Genomic DNA, 14,202 nt, shown 5'->3' with positions numbered 1-14,202 from the left:
TGATGCTTTTGAACTGTGGTGCTGGAGAAGACTCTTGAGAGTCCCTTGGACAGCAATGAGATCAAACCAGTCAATCCTAAAGGAAATCAGTTCTGAATATTCATTGGAAGGACTGATGCTGAAGCTGATACTCCAATACTTTGGACACCTGATGTGAAGAACTGACTCATTGGAAAAGACCCTGATGCTGGGAAAGATTGAGGGCAGGAGGAGAAGGGGACAACAGAGTATGAGCTGGTTGGATGGCATCACTGACCTGATGGACATGAGTTTGAGCAAGTTCCGGGAGTTGGTGATGGACAGGAAGCCTTGACCCCAGTCCATGGGGTCACAAAGAGTCAGACAAGCCTGAGTGACTGAACTGAAGTATGAGAAAACACTGCTAATATACACCCAGAAACTGAGATTTTGTCACTGTTTGAATTCAAATGGGCTTAGGAATATAGTGAATGGATCACTGATCCCTCTTATCAAGACCCCCTCTCTCACCTTCTTTAGTCTACTTCTTAGAAGACTTCCTTTTATGTTGAGGCCAATTAGACTCAAAAGCAACAATAAACAATGGCCATTGGTCCAAGAAATATTATCGTTGATTTGATGGATGGCAACAATAGTTGTTGAGATCAGAAAGGAACTTGGCATGCAGAGAAAATATGGGTTCAATCATGGTTGACCTTGTGGTTTCCAAGCACCACTGGCATTCCATCAGTGTGGAATCAGCGTTCGGTCTTGTCAATATAATCACTGTGAAGTTGACAAGTTCAATCACTTGCAGAAGAAAATAAAACCCTTGCCAACTACCATATTTGCATGAGATAGAATGAAGGTAAGTGACACTAATCATTGAATTTATGGCTAGTTTCTTTCTAATTGCAAATTAAAAATACATTCTTCTAGCATAATCAGTATTGGTCAGACACTCAAAAGAATTAATTTGTCCAATTAACTTAAAAAAGGTTACGTTCCCATTGAAGAAATGAAAATATTTCAAATACTTTTCTAATTCTGGTATCATGTGGATCTCAGAGATGTGTCAGAGTTAGGTAATATATCAGACATGTCAATGTTAGGTAAATGACTTTTGATTTAGATATGTTTTCCAAATGAAAAATTAAAACTCAGTATCTCAAAGGACTTCAAGGCCTTTTTTCAAGTGACACAAGAGTCCTAGGGTGTATCTCAGGGTAATTTATGGGGACAGTAGAAAAGAATTTCTGAAATTATAACTTTCCTAGATGATTCAAGGTATATGAAAAATGCACCTGTCTGAAGGGGTACTGTTCTCCAGCTGTATTATTGCTATTCTACTGGACTGCTCTTATCTAAAGATAATGCTTGGAGCCCCAAATATTTCTCACTGGCCTAAAATGCTATTGTTACTTATTCTACCTCAAATTCCCACTTTTGGGATCATGAATGGCTAGTGGAGAAGCAGAAGTCCTGCCTCCAGAAGATCTTAATTAAAATTTGCAGATAATTAAAGAGGCTTCCTGTGGCTTTTCTCCTTTGGTCCAGTTTGTGTGTGTTAGTTGCTCAGTTGTGTCTGACACTTTGCGACCCCATGGACTTTAGCCCACCAGGCTCCTCTGTCTATGGGATTCTCCAGGCAAGAATACTACAGCAGGTTTATTTCCTTCTCCTTGGCCCAGTTTAGTGTACCAGATGTAGTTCCTAAAGGGAAGAGGGGCAGACACAGGTAAGAATTGTGAGGAGGGAGAAACTGTGGAACCACAAGTTTACCAGCATGTAATGTTCGTACTGTAGTGGTTTACACCTCTTACGGCCATAGCAATTGGCACTTAAGAGAGTTTGGGAGGCTCTAGGAATAACAAAGATGTTAACCGTGGTGGAAAAACAGGGTAGCTGACCAGGCAAGGGGAAACAGAGCCCTGAAAGTTAGGACTGAGCTAGTGAATTAAGGGCCTTGAATGCCAGACCGTTTAGAATGTCCTGTAGACAAGAACATAGTAGAGGGGGGCAGAAATAAGGCAACAATCAGATTTGTATTTTAGATAGATTATTCTGATTAGGCAGACTGGAGGTGGAGGATGGATCAAACGGGCAGGGGTTGAGATCAGTTGGCAGCGGTAAAAACCATGTGGTGTTGTGGTAAAGAATCTGCCTGCCAGTGCAGGAGACACAGGAGAAATGGGTTCAATCCCTGGGTTGCGTAGATCCCCTGGAGAAGGAAATGGCAACTCACTCCAGTATTCTTGCCTGAAAAATCCCATAGACAGAGAAGCCTAGCAGGCTACAGTTGATGGGGTCACAAAGAGTCAGACATGACTGAGCAACTGAGCACACCGTGCTTAGAACACTCAAAAATATTTACTGAATGAATTGAATGAAATGGCACTGCACCTCTGTTGTAGGCGATTAAATGAGCATTTTATTTTTTTCTTAAAGAACGATCTCTTCTTTAGGCTTAAACAAAAAAGTACTCAACTAAAAACATAAAAGTGATTTAGATCTTTGTGGTCAAGTGATTCTCAAAAATGTTAGGGAGCATCAGAATTACCTGAAGGGCTTATTAAAACACTAATTGGTGGGCCCTATCCTCAGAATTCCTGATAAAGTGAGTGTGGGGTGGGGCCTGAGAACGTGCATTTTAAATGAGTGTCACGATAATGCCCATGTTGCTTTTCCAGGGCCCAAACTTTGAGAACCACTGTCCCAGATCATTGTTTTAAACAATAGATTTTGATATGTCTGTTTCTGGAAGAGGTGATCTATCATATGATCTGTAGTGACTGATGGAGTTGAAGAAAGAGAAATAGATGGATATCTTATTTTCCTTTGCCCAATACATTTTTTCTTAATACACTTTAACTTGGCCTAGATCATGAGTTATTTTAAATGGCATACTCTGATACTGTTTTTGTAAGATCACCATTAATTTCTTTTTTATCTAAATCTGAAGGCATTGCCTCTGTGATTCTCACAGAGTAAACTCATTTAATCTTTGCCTTGTAATTTACCAGGCAACATTTAAAGTTGTATATCCAAGTAATTCTTTAAATCTATGTCTGGAACACTTATTATTATAACCATTTAAGAACTATAATGCTTGTCTAGTATCAGTTGCTTCTATCAGATGTATCACCATCATAAATCACAAGCCTAGAAATATACCATTCTCATTCACCTCTTATAAATCTCAATTAATCACTGTAGAACACTTCAATAAAGTTTTAAAAAAATATGGTGTCTTCCAGGGAGTTGAGAAAAGAACCAAAATATTATGAGAGTAAAGATAGTGTTGAGGCTTCTCTGGTGGCTCGGTGGTAAATGCAGAAAACTCAGGTTCTATGCCAGGGTCAGGAAGTTGCCCTGAAGGAGGGCATGGCAACCCACTCCAGTATTCTTGGCTGGAGATTCCCATGGATAGAGGAGCCTGGCAGGCTATAGTCCATGAGATCATAAAAGAGTTGGACATGACTTAGTGACTGTACAACAACAACAAAAGATAGTGTTAATACTGGAGCAGATTTTGTCACTGAAAAGCATAAATTGCCTTAATACTTGTTACAGGGGAACTAACATAGAAGAAATATACCTACATTGAGATAACCATTTTGTTTATTTTACCATTCAGAGAAATTTGAGGATGAGAGAGAGGACATTTACAAGGAAATAATAGTATTGATATAGAAAGATTTATTTGCTACAGAGGCTCTTGTGACTGGAACAATCAATTAAGCTTGACTCTGAGAACTAGGAGGTCTCTTATGTGGAGAGTCTGTATTGCTCGGGGATAAAAAACATTTTGTAAACTTCTCCTCCTGTGAATTTTATACATAAAAGTCATGGTCTTTCTGAAAGCATAGAATTTTTATATTTTCCTTCAAAACCTGGATTAGCTTTTTCAGCTGTTTTCCTGAGCTCTTGAGGTTTGCTTCCTCACTAGCTGACTGTCTCCCTCGTCCTTTCTAGCATTCATATTTTTCTTATTTATGTGCTTGCCTCTAACCCACTTGACCTTTGTGGAATCAGAGCAACGCACTTTCTAACCTGGTTCTACCATCCTCACTGAAATATGTTCCCCATTTCCTTGAGGGAGGAATTAGCGTCATGGGGAAAATGGCTGAGAGTCTTTTATAAACACATACTCCCTTAAAATTGCTCAGAGAAGTTTCAATATTGTGATTCCTGACTTTTCATCCAAGTACTCAAGCAGAGGACAATGCATAGGAAATAGTAAGAATAGCTGATGATCTGTCATTATCCTTCAAGTATGCCTTTCCATTGAGGCAGAAAGATTTAGTAAGTGAAGTCACTCAGTTGTGTCTGACTCTTTGCAACCCCACAGACTATGCAGTCCATGGAATTCTCTAGGGCAGAATACTGGAGTGAGCAGCTGTTCCCTTCTCCAGGGGATCTTCCCAACCCAGGGATCAAACGCAGGTCTCTGGCATTGAAGGCGGATTCTTTACCAGCTGAGCCACAAGGGAAGCCCAAGAATACTGGAGTGGGTAGCCTATCCCTTCTCCAGTGGATCTTCCTGACCCAGGAATCAAACTGGGGTCTCCTGCATTGCAGGCAGATTCTTTACCAACTGGCTCTCAGAGAAGCCCCAAAGTGTCGCTCAGTCCGTGTCTGACTCTTTGCAACCCCATGGACTATACAGTCCATGGAATTCTCCAGGCCAGAATACTGGAGTGGGTAGCCTTTCCCTCTCCAGGGGCATCTTCCCAACCTAGGGGTCAAACCCAGGTCTCCCACACTGCAGGCTGATTTTTAACCAGCTGAGCCACAAGGGAAGCCCTGAACGATGTATCAATACATTAAATGGAATTCTCACAAAATAAGAGCTTTGGGTTTGGTTAACGTAACAGTAAGTTTGTTACACAGAATTCTTATTATCTAAGACCCTACCCTCCACATTCTAGGGAAATCATTGACCTATTGGAGAATAAAGTCTTTTATATAAAAATGTTTTTGTTGTTGAGTCTCTAAGTCATATTTGACTCTTTGCGACCCCATGGAAAAATATGTTTAGGATATGCTTGCTTTGAGGTAATTAGTCTTTACCCTTTAGGTCAGCAATCCCTTTCTCTATGGATAAAAGCTTTGGCCTCTTTTTGTTCCAAAATTTACATATTCATGTGATAGAAAGTTATCTGAAATTTTCTGAAGTACATAGACCAGAGGTAAAAAGTCTCTGGTAACCTCCTGGGATGTCCAAAGAGCATTTATGCTTCTTTGAAACTGAAGGTTTTAAAATAGAAGGTACCTGTGTTTTGTATTGACTTTTATGTATATGTGATTGACTTGTAGTGTAAAAGAAGGGAAATAAAAACATTTGCTTTCTGCCTTGATTTTTTTAAATTAATTATTTTATTTTAATTGGAGGCTAAATACTTTACAGTATTGTGGTGGTTTTGCCAAACATTGACATGAATCAGTCACAGGTGTACAGGGATTTTTTTAAATTGAAAACTATTAATAAATGCTATGGCAACTTGTATTATGTTCTGAAGGAACTGCTTTAGTCTTAAACTATGGTTTTTCTTCCTCCTCAAGAGTTCACCAGGGACACTTAAAATAGAAACAAAGTATATATATGTGTATGTTTTCCCACTTCGCAAATTTGTTATAAAATCTAAGTCATCTATCACCATGCCACAGAGTCAATAGAATCCTCCCCTGTAGAGTCTTGCCTGGAGGTTTTCTGTGTGATTCTCAGAATAAAGGATTAGTTGAACTCAGAAGAGCTAATGTTATAGATTGCAAGGTGACTTGGGGCCTTTTTTGATCTGTCTCTCTTCTTTCTAAGCTGCACATGAACTTCTTCCTATTTGGATCCTCTAGATTCTTCTTAATCCATATTACTTATAATTTTTAGTGCATTGTGCACAGCTGATCACATTCTTCCTTTATTATTCCCTGGAGATTTTCTGCATAATAGTGTTTCTCAGCCTTGGCCATGCTTTGGAATCACTGGGGGAACTTTAAAATCTATTAATTCTTGAATGGGTCTCACCCCCAGAGATGTTAATTAGTCTGAAGCATGACCTTAGTATTGGAACTTTTTGTTAAGTATTTTAAAAAGCAGTTTTATTGGGGTCTAATTGACATATAATGCATAATACGTGCTTAAAGTGTAAAATTTAATGTTTGATATACGTACTCACACATAAAGTTGTCACCAAGAACAAGAGAGTAAAAAGCAAAGGTTTGCTCATGTCCCTGTATCTTTTCTCTCTTCCTCCAAGTCTGCTCCCCTCCACTCCCTTCCCAGGCACCACTGATCTTTTTGTACGACAAGTTGCATTGTTGTTGTTGTTTATTCACGCAATCATGTCTGACTCTTTGTGACCTAATGGACTGTAGCCTGTCAGGCTCCTCTCCAGGCAAGAATACTGGAGTGAATTGCCATGCCCTCCTCCAGGGGATCTTCCCCATCCATGGATCGAACCTACGTCTCCTGCATTGGCAGGTGGGTTCTTTACCATTGGCACCTCCTAGGAAGCCCCAAATGTCCCCTGGATATCTCCAATTTTCTTGAAGAGATTTCTAGTCCTTCCCACTCTATTGTCTTCCTCTATTACTTTGCATTGTTCATTTAAGAAGGCCTTCTTATGTCACCTTGCTGGTCTCCAGAATTCTGCATTTAGTTGGGTGTATCTTCCCCTTTCTTCCTTGCCTCTATTTCTCTTCTTTCCTTAGCTATTTGTAAAGCCTCGTCAAACAACCACTTGGCCTTCTTGCATTTATTTGTCTTTGGGATGGTTTTGGTCATTGCCTCCTGTACAATGTTACAAAACCCTGTCCATAGTTCTTCAGGCACTCTGCTACTAGAGCTAGTCCCTTAAATCTATTTGTCACCTCCACTGTACAATCACAAGGGATTTGATTTAGGTCAGACCTGAATGGCCTAATGGTTTTCCCTACTTTCTTCAAATTAAGCCTGAATTTTGCAGTAAGAGACTTAAGGACCTAATAGAAGCAGAAGAGATTAAGAAGAGGAGGCAAGAATACACAGAAGAACTATACAAAAAAAGTCTTAATGACCTGGATAAACATGATGTCACTCACCTAGAGCCAAATATCCTGGAGTGTGAAGTCAAGTAGGCCTTGGGAAGCATTACTACAAACAAAGTGAGTGGAGGTGATATAATTCCAGCTAAGCTTACATTAAATCCTAAAAGGTGATGCTGTTAAAGTATAGCGTTCAATATGACAACAAATTTGGAAAACTCAGCAGTGGCCACAGGACTGGAAAAGATCAGCTTTCATTCCAATTCCAAAGAAGGACAATGCCAAAGAATGTTCAAACTACCATACAAAATTACACTCATTTCACATGCTAGCAAGGTTGTGCTTAAAATCCTTCAAGCTAGGCTTCAGCAGTACATGAACCAAGAATTTCCAGATGTACAAGCTGGGTTTTAAAGAGGCAGAGGAACCAGAGATCAAATTACATACATTTGTTGGATCACTGAAAAATCAACGGAGTTCCAGAAAAACATCTACTTCTGCTTTATTGACTACATTAAAGCCCTTGACTGTGTGGATCACAACAATCTGTGGAAAATCCTAAAAGACAAGAAGTACCAGACCACTTTACCTGTCTCCTGGGAAACCTGTATGCAGGCTAAGAAGCAGCAGTTAGACTTGGACATGGGACAACTAACTGGATCCAAATTGGGAAAGGAATATGTCAAGGTTGTATATTGTCACCCTGCTTATTTAATTTATATGCAGAGTACATTATGTAAAATGCCAAGTTGGATGAATCACAAGCTGGAATCAATATTGCTGGCAGAAATATCAACAACCTTAGATATGCTGATAATACTGTGCTAATGGCAGAAAGTATAGAGCCTCTTGATGAGGGTGAAAGAGTAGAGTGAAAAAGCTGGCTTGAAACTCAACATTCTAGAAACTAAGATCAAGCTATCTGGTCCTATCCCTTCATGGCAAATAAGGGGAACAAGTAGAAGCAGTGACAGATTTTTTTTCTTGGGCTCCAAAATCACTGCAGACAGTGGTGATAGCCATGAAATTAAAAGACACTTGCTTCTGGGAAGAAAAGCTGTGACAAACCTAGACAGCTTATTAAAAAGCAGAGACATCACTTTGCCGACAAAGGTCTGTATACTCAAAGCTATGGTTTTTCTATTAGTCATGTATAGATGTGAGAGTTGGACCATAAAAAGGCTGAGCACCCCAAACTTGATGCTTTTGAACTGTGGTGCTTGAGAAGACTCTTGAGAGTCCTTTAGACTCCATGGAAATCAAACCAGTCAGTCCTAAAGGAAATCAACCCTGAATTTCATTGGAAGGACTGATATTGAAGCTGAAGCTCCAGTACTCTGATGTGAAGAGCCGACTCCCTGGAAAAGACCCTGATGCTGGGGAAGATTGATGACAAAAGGAGAAGGGGTGGCAGAGGGTGAGATGGTAAGATGATTAGATAGCATCACAGACTCAATGGTCATGAATTTGAGCAAGCTCTGGGAGACAGTGGAGGATAGAGGAGCCTGGTGTGCTATAGTCCATGAAGTCTCAAAGAGTCAGACACAACTTAGGGAGTGAACAACAGCAACAAATTTATATGACCATGTACTAATTATATTTATTTTAACATTATACATATCTTAAAACCTATTGAAATATATCTCTAACTGTTCAAACAATAAGTGATCTATGTTTCAGCCAAAAGCTTATTTGGAATCACCTTACTGTATAGAAGGTATTTTGCTACTCTGACTTTGCTTTCTGAAAGAGCTCTAATGGAGGCTTACTGCCAAACATAGATCTATCTTTAGGACAAAGGTGTGAGAAGTCTCTTTCTCACTATTACTACAACTAGAGGGATGACGAGTTTGGGTGGAGGACTATATTTCTCTTTCTACTGAGTAACAGCCTTTTCTGTGTTGCAGGTCAGCCTATACAACCCTTTTAGTAAGGTTTGTTATTAATTGAAGGTTAGGCTTTACGAAAAATTGTGTCATTAAATAAAAATTGTTGTTAGTATCTGTCAGGCTTGGCTAGATCTAAGATTTAGAGAAGACTAAATTTTCTCTTACTTCAATAAGTCAAGTCTGTTTTTTTAAAAAAGGTATCTAACTTTATTTCACTTTCAGTGCACATTTGAAAGTATGCTATTGTGTTCTAGCTCTTACTTTCAGCCATCTCAAGATGAATTTAGATTTTCTCCAGTGATGAGTTCATCAGATGTTGGGAAAAATGGTCCCATTTAGGAAAATAAGTTTTACAAATACAGAAATAATGTTAGTTTAATAGAATTTAAACCCAGCTTTGATTGACAATACAGAGAAAGAAATTTGGTTCATTTGGAAAAAAAAAAAAAGCTTTGAAAAAAAGGATCCTCTAAGGATTATATTGGCAAGTGCCCAAACTATTGCAAGGGAATGACATAGCAGAGATTTTATGTATGCATTCAGAGGGGTTCAGTCTCATTGGCTTAAACACAGGAACACCAATCAAAAGAACCTCATTTCACATCAGTTCCCCTGCTGATAAACTATAATTGGTGACTGACTGCATGTGAGGTATGTTCTTTCTTCCCTGACTCTTTTGCTCCATAAGCTGGTCATTTCCTGCCAAAGGTTGCTAAAGGTCTTTTCTTTTACAGAGAAGAAGCACTCCCCTGGCACCTTAAAATGCTGCTCATTTGCAATATGAAATGAATTGCTTTATGATGGAAGTATTGAGAAAGAACAAAGCATTTTTAGATCACCTTTTTAAATAACGGATAATTGGCCAGGCACCTGGCTGAGGACATTACTATCTATACACAGATTGCTCTAGCCAGAGCATCTACTTCCTCATTTTTTCCTGCTATACTAACATTCAGTATCCAACAAATCTCAGCCATTAAAACAGAAGACAAATGCAAATACTACCTGTCTAGTTCTTAGGGAGAAGAAAGTTCCTGCTTTCTTAAACGGATTCACTTGAAAAGTTCATGTTTGGGCTTTTACTTTCATTTGAAGGGTAAAGTCCTGTTTCTGGAACTAGATAATGTAATTTCAGAGAATAGTGGCTTTCTTCCTCTTAAACTAACATCAGATCTAATTTGAAATTATTGTGCTCTGCTTAAGTACCAAAAATAGTGGTTTCTGTTGCTGCTTAATGCTTTTGCCAAAAAGGTGGGGGGGGGGGGTTGGTGTTCCAGATGGTGAAGATGGAAACTGAGCACGCAATTTATTTATTTATTTATTTTTTTTAAAGGAAACTTGAGTTGCTTTATTTAGCTTCCAATTTCTGGGAGGCTCAAGAACTGTAATTATTCTGGACAACAAAAGGAAATAAGACTGTGCTTACAGATCTTTTTCTGCCATATTCTTTCTGTAGGATTGCTGTTTTATTGTCGCCCTTTCTGTTACACGGGATGTACACGTCAGGTGTTAAAGGTACAATACATTCTACGACTGAGCACCACGTTCTGTAACTCAACAGGCAAAGAAATTACACTGAACATCAGCATCTGGCAGTATTTTTCGGAAAAGAAAAAGTGACTAAAATGGGTTTAAATTGATTAACACTATTAAATCACATCTAATATTTGATACTACATGATTCAATACAGCTATATGATACAATTATACAAAATGTGTTAACATCAAAGAATACAACCAAAATTAAGATAGCAAACAAAACCTATATAACTTTTTTTTTTGTACAGGAAAAATACTTTTGAAGTATGCATGTAACTGCCCATTCTTTTAAAGAAAATCTACTGCAAGCAAAGTTATCAACCTCCAGAAAAATCACACATAGCATTATTGCTTACAATTTTTTTAATTTTGTATTTTCCAAGTGTGCATATTGTACACTTTTTGGGGATATGCTTAGTAATGAGCACGCAATTTAAAATCAAGAAGGAACTCAGCATTCTTCCCCTCAGCTCTTGGTGTCACCTTCAGCCTCAGCTTGTTACTTTCTTTAGCTTAAGCATCACTGTGTAGACAGTAAAAAGTCTCTAACTTCATGCAGAGTCCTAAAGGTCATCCTATGTTGTGTCTTGGCTTTACAGCCTTTGTAAGCATTTTGTAACCGTATAGCAAAGTTTACAGAATTCCCATTTGATAATGATGAGTTCTCACAGCTCTCAGCCTTATCTTCATCATTTAGCCCAAGTCAATATTAGCACTTTCTCCTGATAGCATATTCAGTATCAGTTAATGTTATTAGTTATAAATAACAGAAAGTGACTTTTGCTGAGTCAAGAACTGAGTAAAAAAATTACGAGGATATAGAGTGATACACAGAATCTCTGGGAAAGCTAGAGATACTCACCTGAAGGCTAGGACTCTGTCAGGAAAAATGCCCTACGTCACTTTGCCAAGCCGGCCCAGCTACTGGTCCAAGGAGTCTGTCCCAGATGACACTGGATATTGAATATTGCTGTGGACAGCCCTGTTACCACTCCTTGGTGATTTGAACTTCCTGCAACCAGCATAGCTACCTAGTAGATTCACTTTTATCTTGCTTCTTTGTGTGTGTGTGTGTGGTGTGTATGTGTGTATAAATATGTGTGCTAGAACAGAGAAGAGAGACAAATTTAGTAATGCAGATATGTTGAATTTTTGCTAAATGCTCATTTTCTTAAATATATTTTATTCTGTATGCTTAGACCTCTGATGGCTAATTTTATATGTTAACTTGACTGGGGTATGGTGCCCAGTTTTTGAGTCAAGTTTGAATCTAGATGCTGTGGTTAGGTATTTTTTAGGAATGGTTAGCATTTAAATCATCAGGGTTTGAATAAGGTGGTTTGCCCTCTATAATGTGGGTGGGCTTCATCCAATCAGTTCAAAACCCTAAGCGCGAAGACTGAGGTTTCCCGAAGAAGGAATTCTAGCTCCAGACTGAAACATAGAAACCCTGTCTGAGTTTCCAGCCTGCATATTTCAGGCTCAAGTTGGCAACACCAACTCTTCCTTGAGTTTCCAGCCTGCCAGTCTGCTCAACAAATTTCACACTTGCCAGGCCTCACAATTGCATGAGCCAATTGTTAAAAATCAATCTCTCTCTCCATTTAGTTCTGTCATTTTGGAGAACCCTAATATACACCGACTTAATGGACATGCACTTGGGCATTCTCGGGAGATAGTGAGGAACAGGAGGCATGGCGTACTGCAGTCCACGGGGTCGAAACGAGTTGGACACAACTTAGTGATTGAACAACAAACGTATACCCACTTTGTACATGAAGGATTATAAGTTGTCCAATTCTTTTTCTAAATGTTTATAACATTTTAAACTATAACAACATACAAAATATACACAATGAATTATATAGCTTTTCCTAGATTTACTAGTTTTTTAGTATGTGTGTGTATATATATATATATATACACACATATACACACATATACCTGCAATGCAGGAGACTCACGTTTGATCCCTGGGTTAGGAAGATCCCCTGAAGAAGGAAATGGCCACCCACTCCAGGATTCTTGCCTGGAAAATTCCATGGATTGGGAAGCCTGAAAGCCTACAGTTCACGGGTCAGAAATAGTCAGACATGACTGAGCGACTAACACTTTCACTTTTTCACGTCATATATGTTTATGCTTATGGGCTTCCCTGATGGCTCAGAGGGTAAAGAATCCATGTGCAGTGCATGCGACACAGGGGATGCAGGTTGGATTCCTGGGTCAGGAAGATCGCCTGGAGGAAGGTATTGCAAACCACTCCAGTATTCTTCCCTGGAGAATCCCATGGACTGAGAAGCCTGAAGGGTTGCAAAGAGTTGGATGTAATTAAGCATGCACATAAAACTATTTGAAAGTAAGTGGCAGACTCTAAACTCTTCAGCATGTATTTCTTTCACTCCTAAATAGTTCATTCTTTCTCCTAAGAATAAATGCTCTTTAGCCTTTCTCATCAAATTCAGAAAATTAAACATTAATATAAGTATTTAATATAACTGTTATTAAAATTTCATTATTTTCAAATTATAGCAATTTTAAAACACTAAGATCCAATCTCAGACTATGAAATACATTTAGTTATCATATCTTTTCAGTTTCCTTGTCATATTCCTTTAGTTTCCTTTATTCTGAAATACTGCTTCATCATCTTTTTATCTTTTATTACACCAACATTTGGAAGAGAAAGGCTTATTATTTTGTAGGATATTACCCAAGGATTTCTCTCATGATGATGCTTTTCTTATGATTTGATTCAGGTTATGTATTTTTGGCTAGAGCACTGCATGAATAACGTTATATCCTATTGAGTGCATTACCTGAGAGGCAAACTACCTTAGTAATTTTTTCCCCACTATTAGTGGTGTTAACTTTGATCTCTGTGTTAAAGTGGAGAGAAACAGTTTAAACAATGTGGATCATTTCACTTGCCACTGTATTCAATGAGCATATGCCTCAAAACAAGGGTGAAGATACATCTATAGGCAGGAAATCTGTTAATGTCTTAGTTGAGTTCAGTTTCCCACGTACTATTTTTTTTAATATAAGTTTATTTATTTTAATTGGAGGCTAATTACTTTACAATATTGTATTGGTTTTGCCATACATCAACGTGAATCCGCCACAGGTATACACATGTTCCCCATCCTGAACCCCCCTCCCACCTCCCTCCCCGTACCATCCCTCTGGGTCATCCCAGTGCACCAGCCCCAAGCATCCTGTATCATGCATCAAACCTGGACTGGCAATTCATTTCATATATGATATTATACATGTTTCAATGCCATTCTCCCAAATCATCCTACCCTCTCCCTCTCCCACGAGTCCAAAAGACTGTTCTATACATCACTGTCTCTTTTGCTGTCTCGCATACAGGGTTATTATTACCATCTTTCTAAATTCCATATACATGCATTAGTATACTGTATTGGTGTTTTTCTTTCTGGCTTACTTCACTCTATAATAGGCTCCAGCTTCATCCACCTCATTAGAACTGATTCAAATGTATTCTTTTTAATGGCTGAGTAATACTCCATTGTGTATATGTACCACTGCTTTCTTATCCATTCATCTGCTGATGGGCATCTAGGTTGCTTCTATGTCCTGGCTATTATAAACAGTGCTGCGATGAACATTGGGGTACACGTGTCTCTTTCAATTCTGGTTTCCTTGGTGTGTATGCCCAGTAGTGGGATTGCTGGGTCATAAGGCAGTTCTATTTCCAGTTTTTTAAGGAATCTCCACACTGTTCTCCATAGTGGCTGTACTAGTTTGCATTCCCACCAACAGTGTA

The sequence above is a fragment of the Bos mutus genome, chromosome 20 (genome assembly GCF_027580195.1).
Source record: "Bos mutus isolate GX-2022 chromosome 20, NWIPB_WYAK_1.1, whole genome shotgun sequence".
NCBI lineage: Eukaryota > Metazoa > Chordata > Mammalia > Artiodactyla > Bovidae > Bos > Bos mutus.
The sequence above is the reverse complement of the archived record's forward strand: the minus strand, read 5'-3'. Positions refer to the sequence as shown.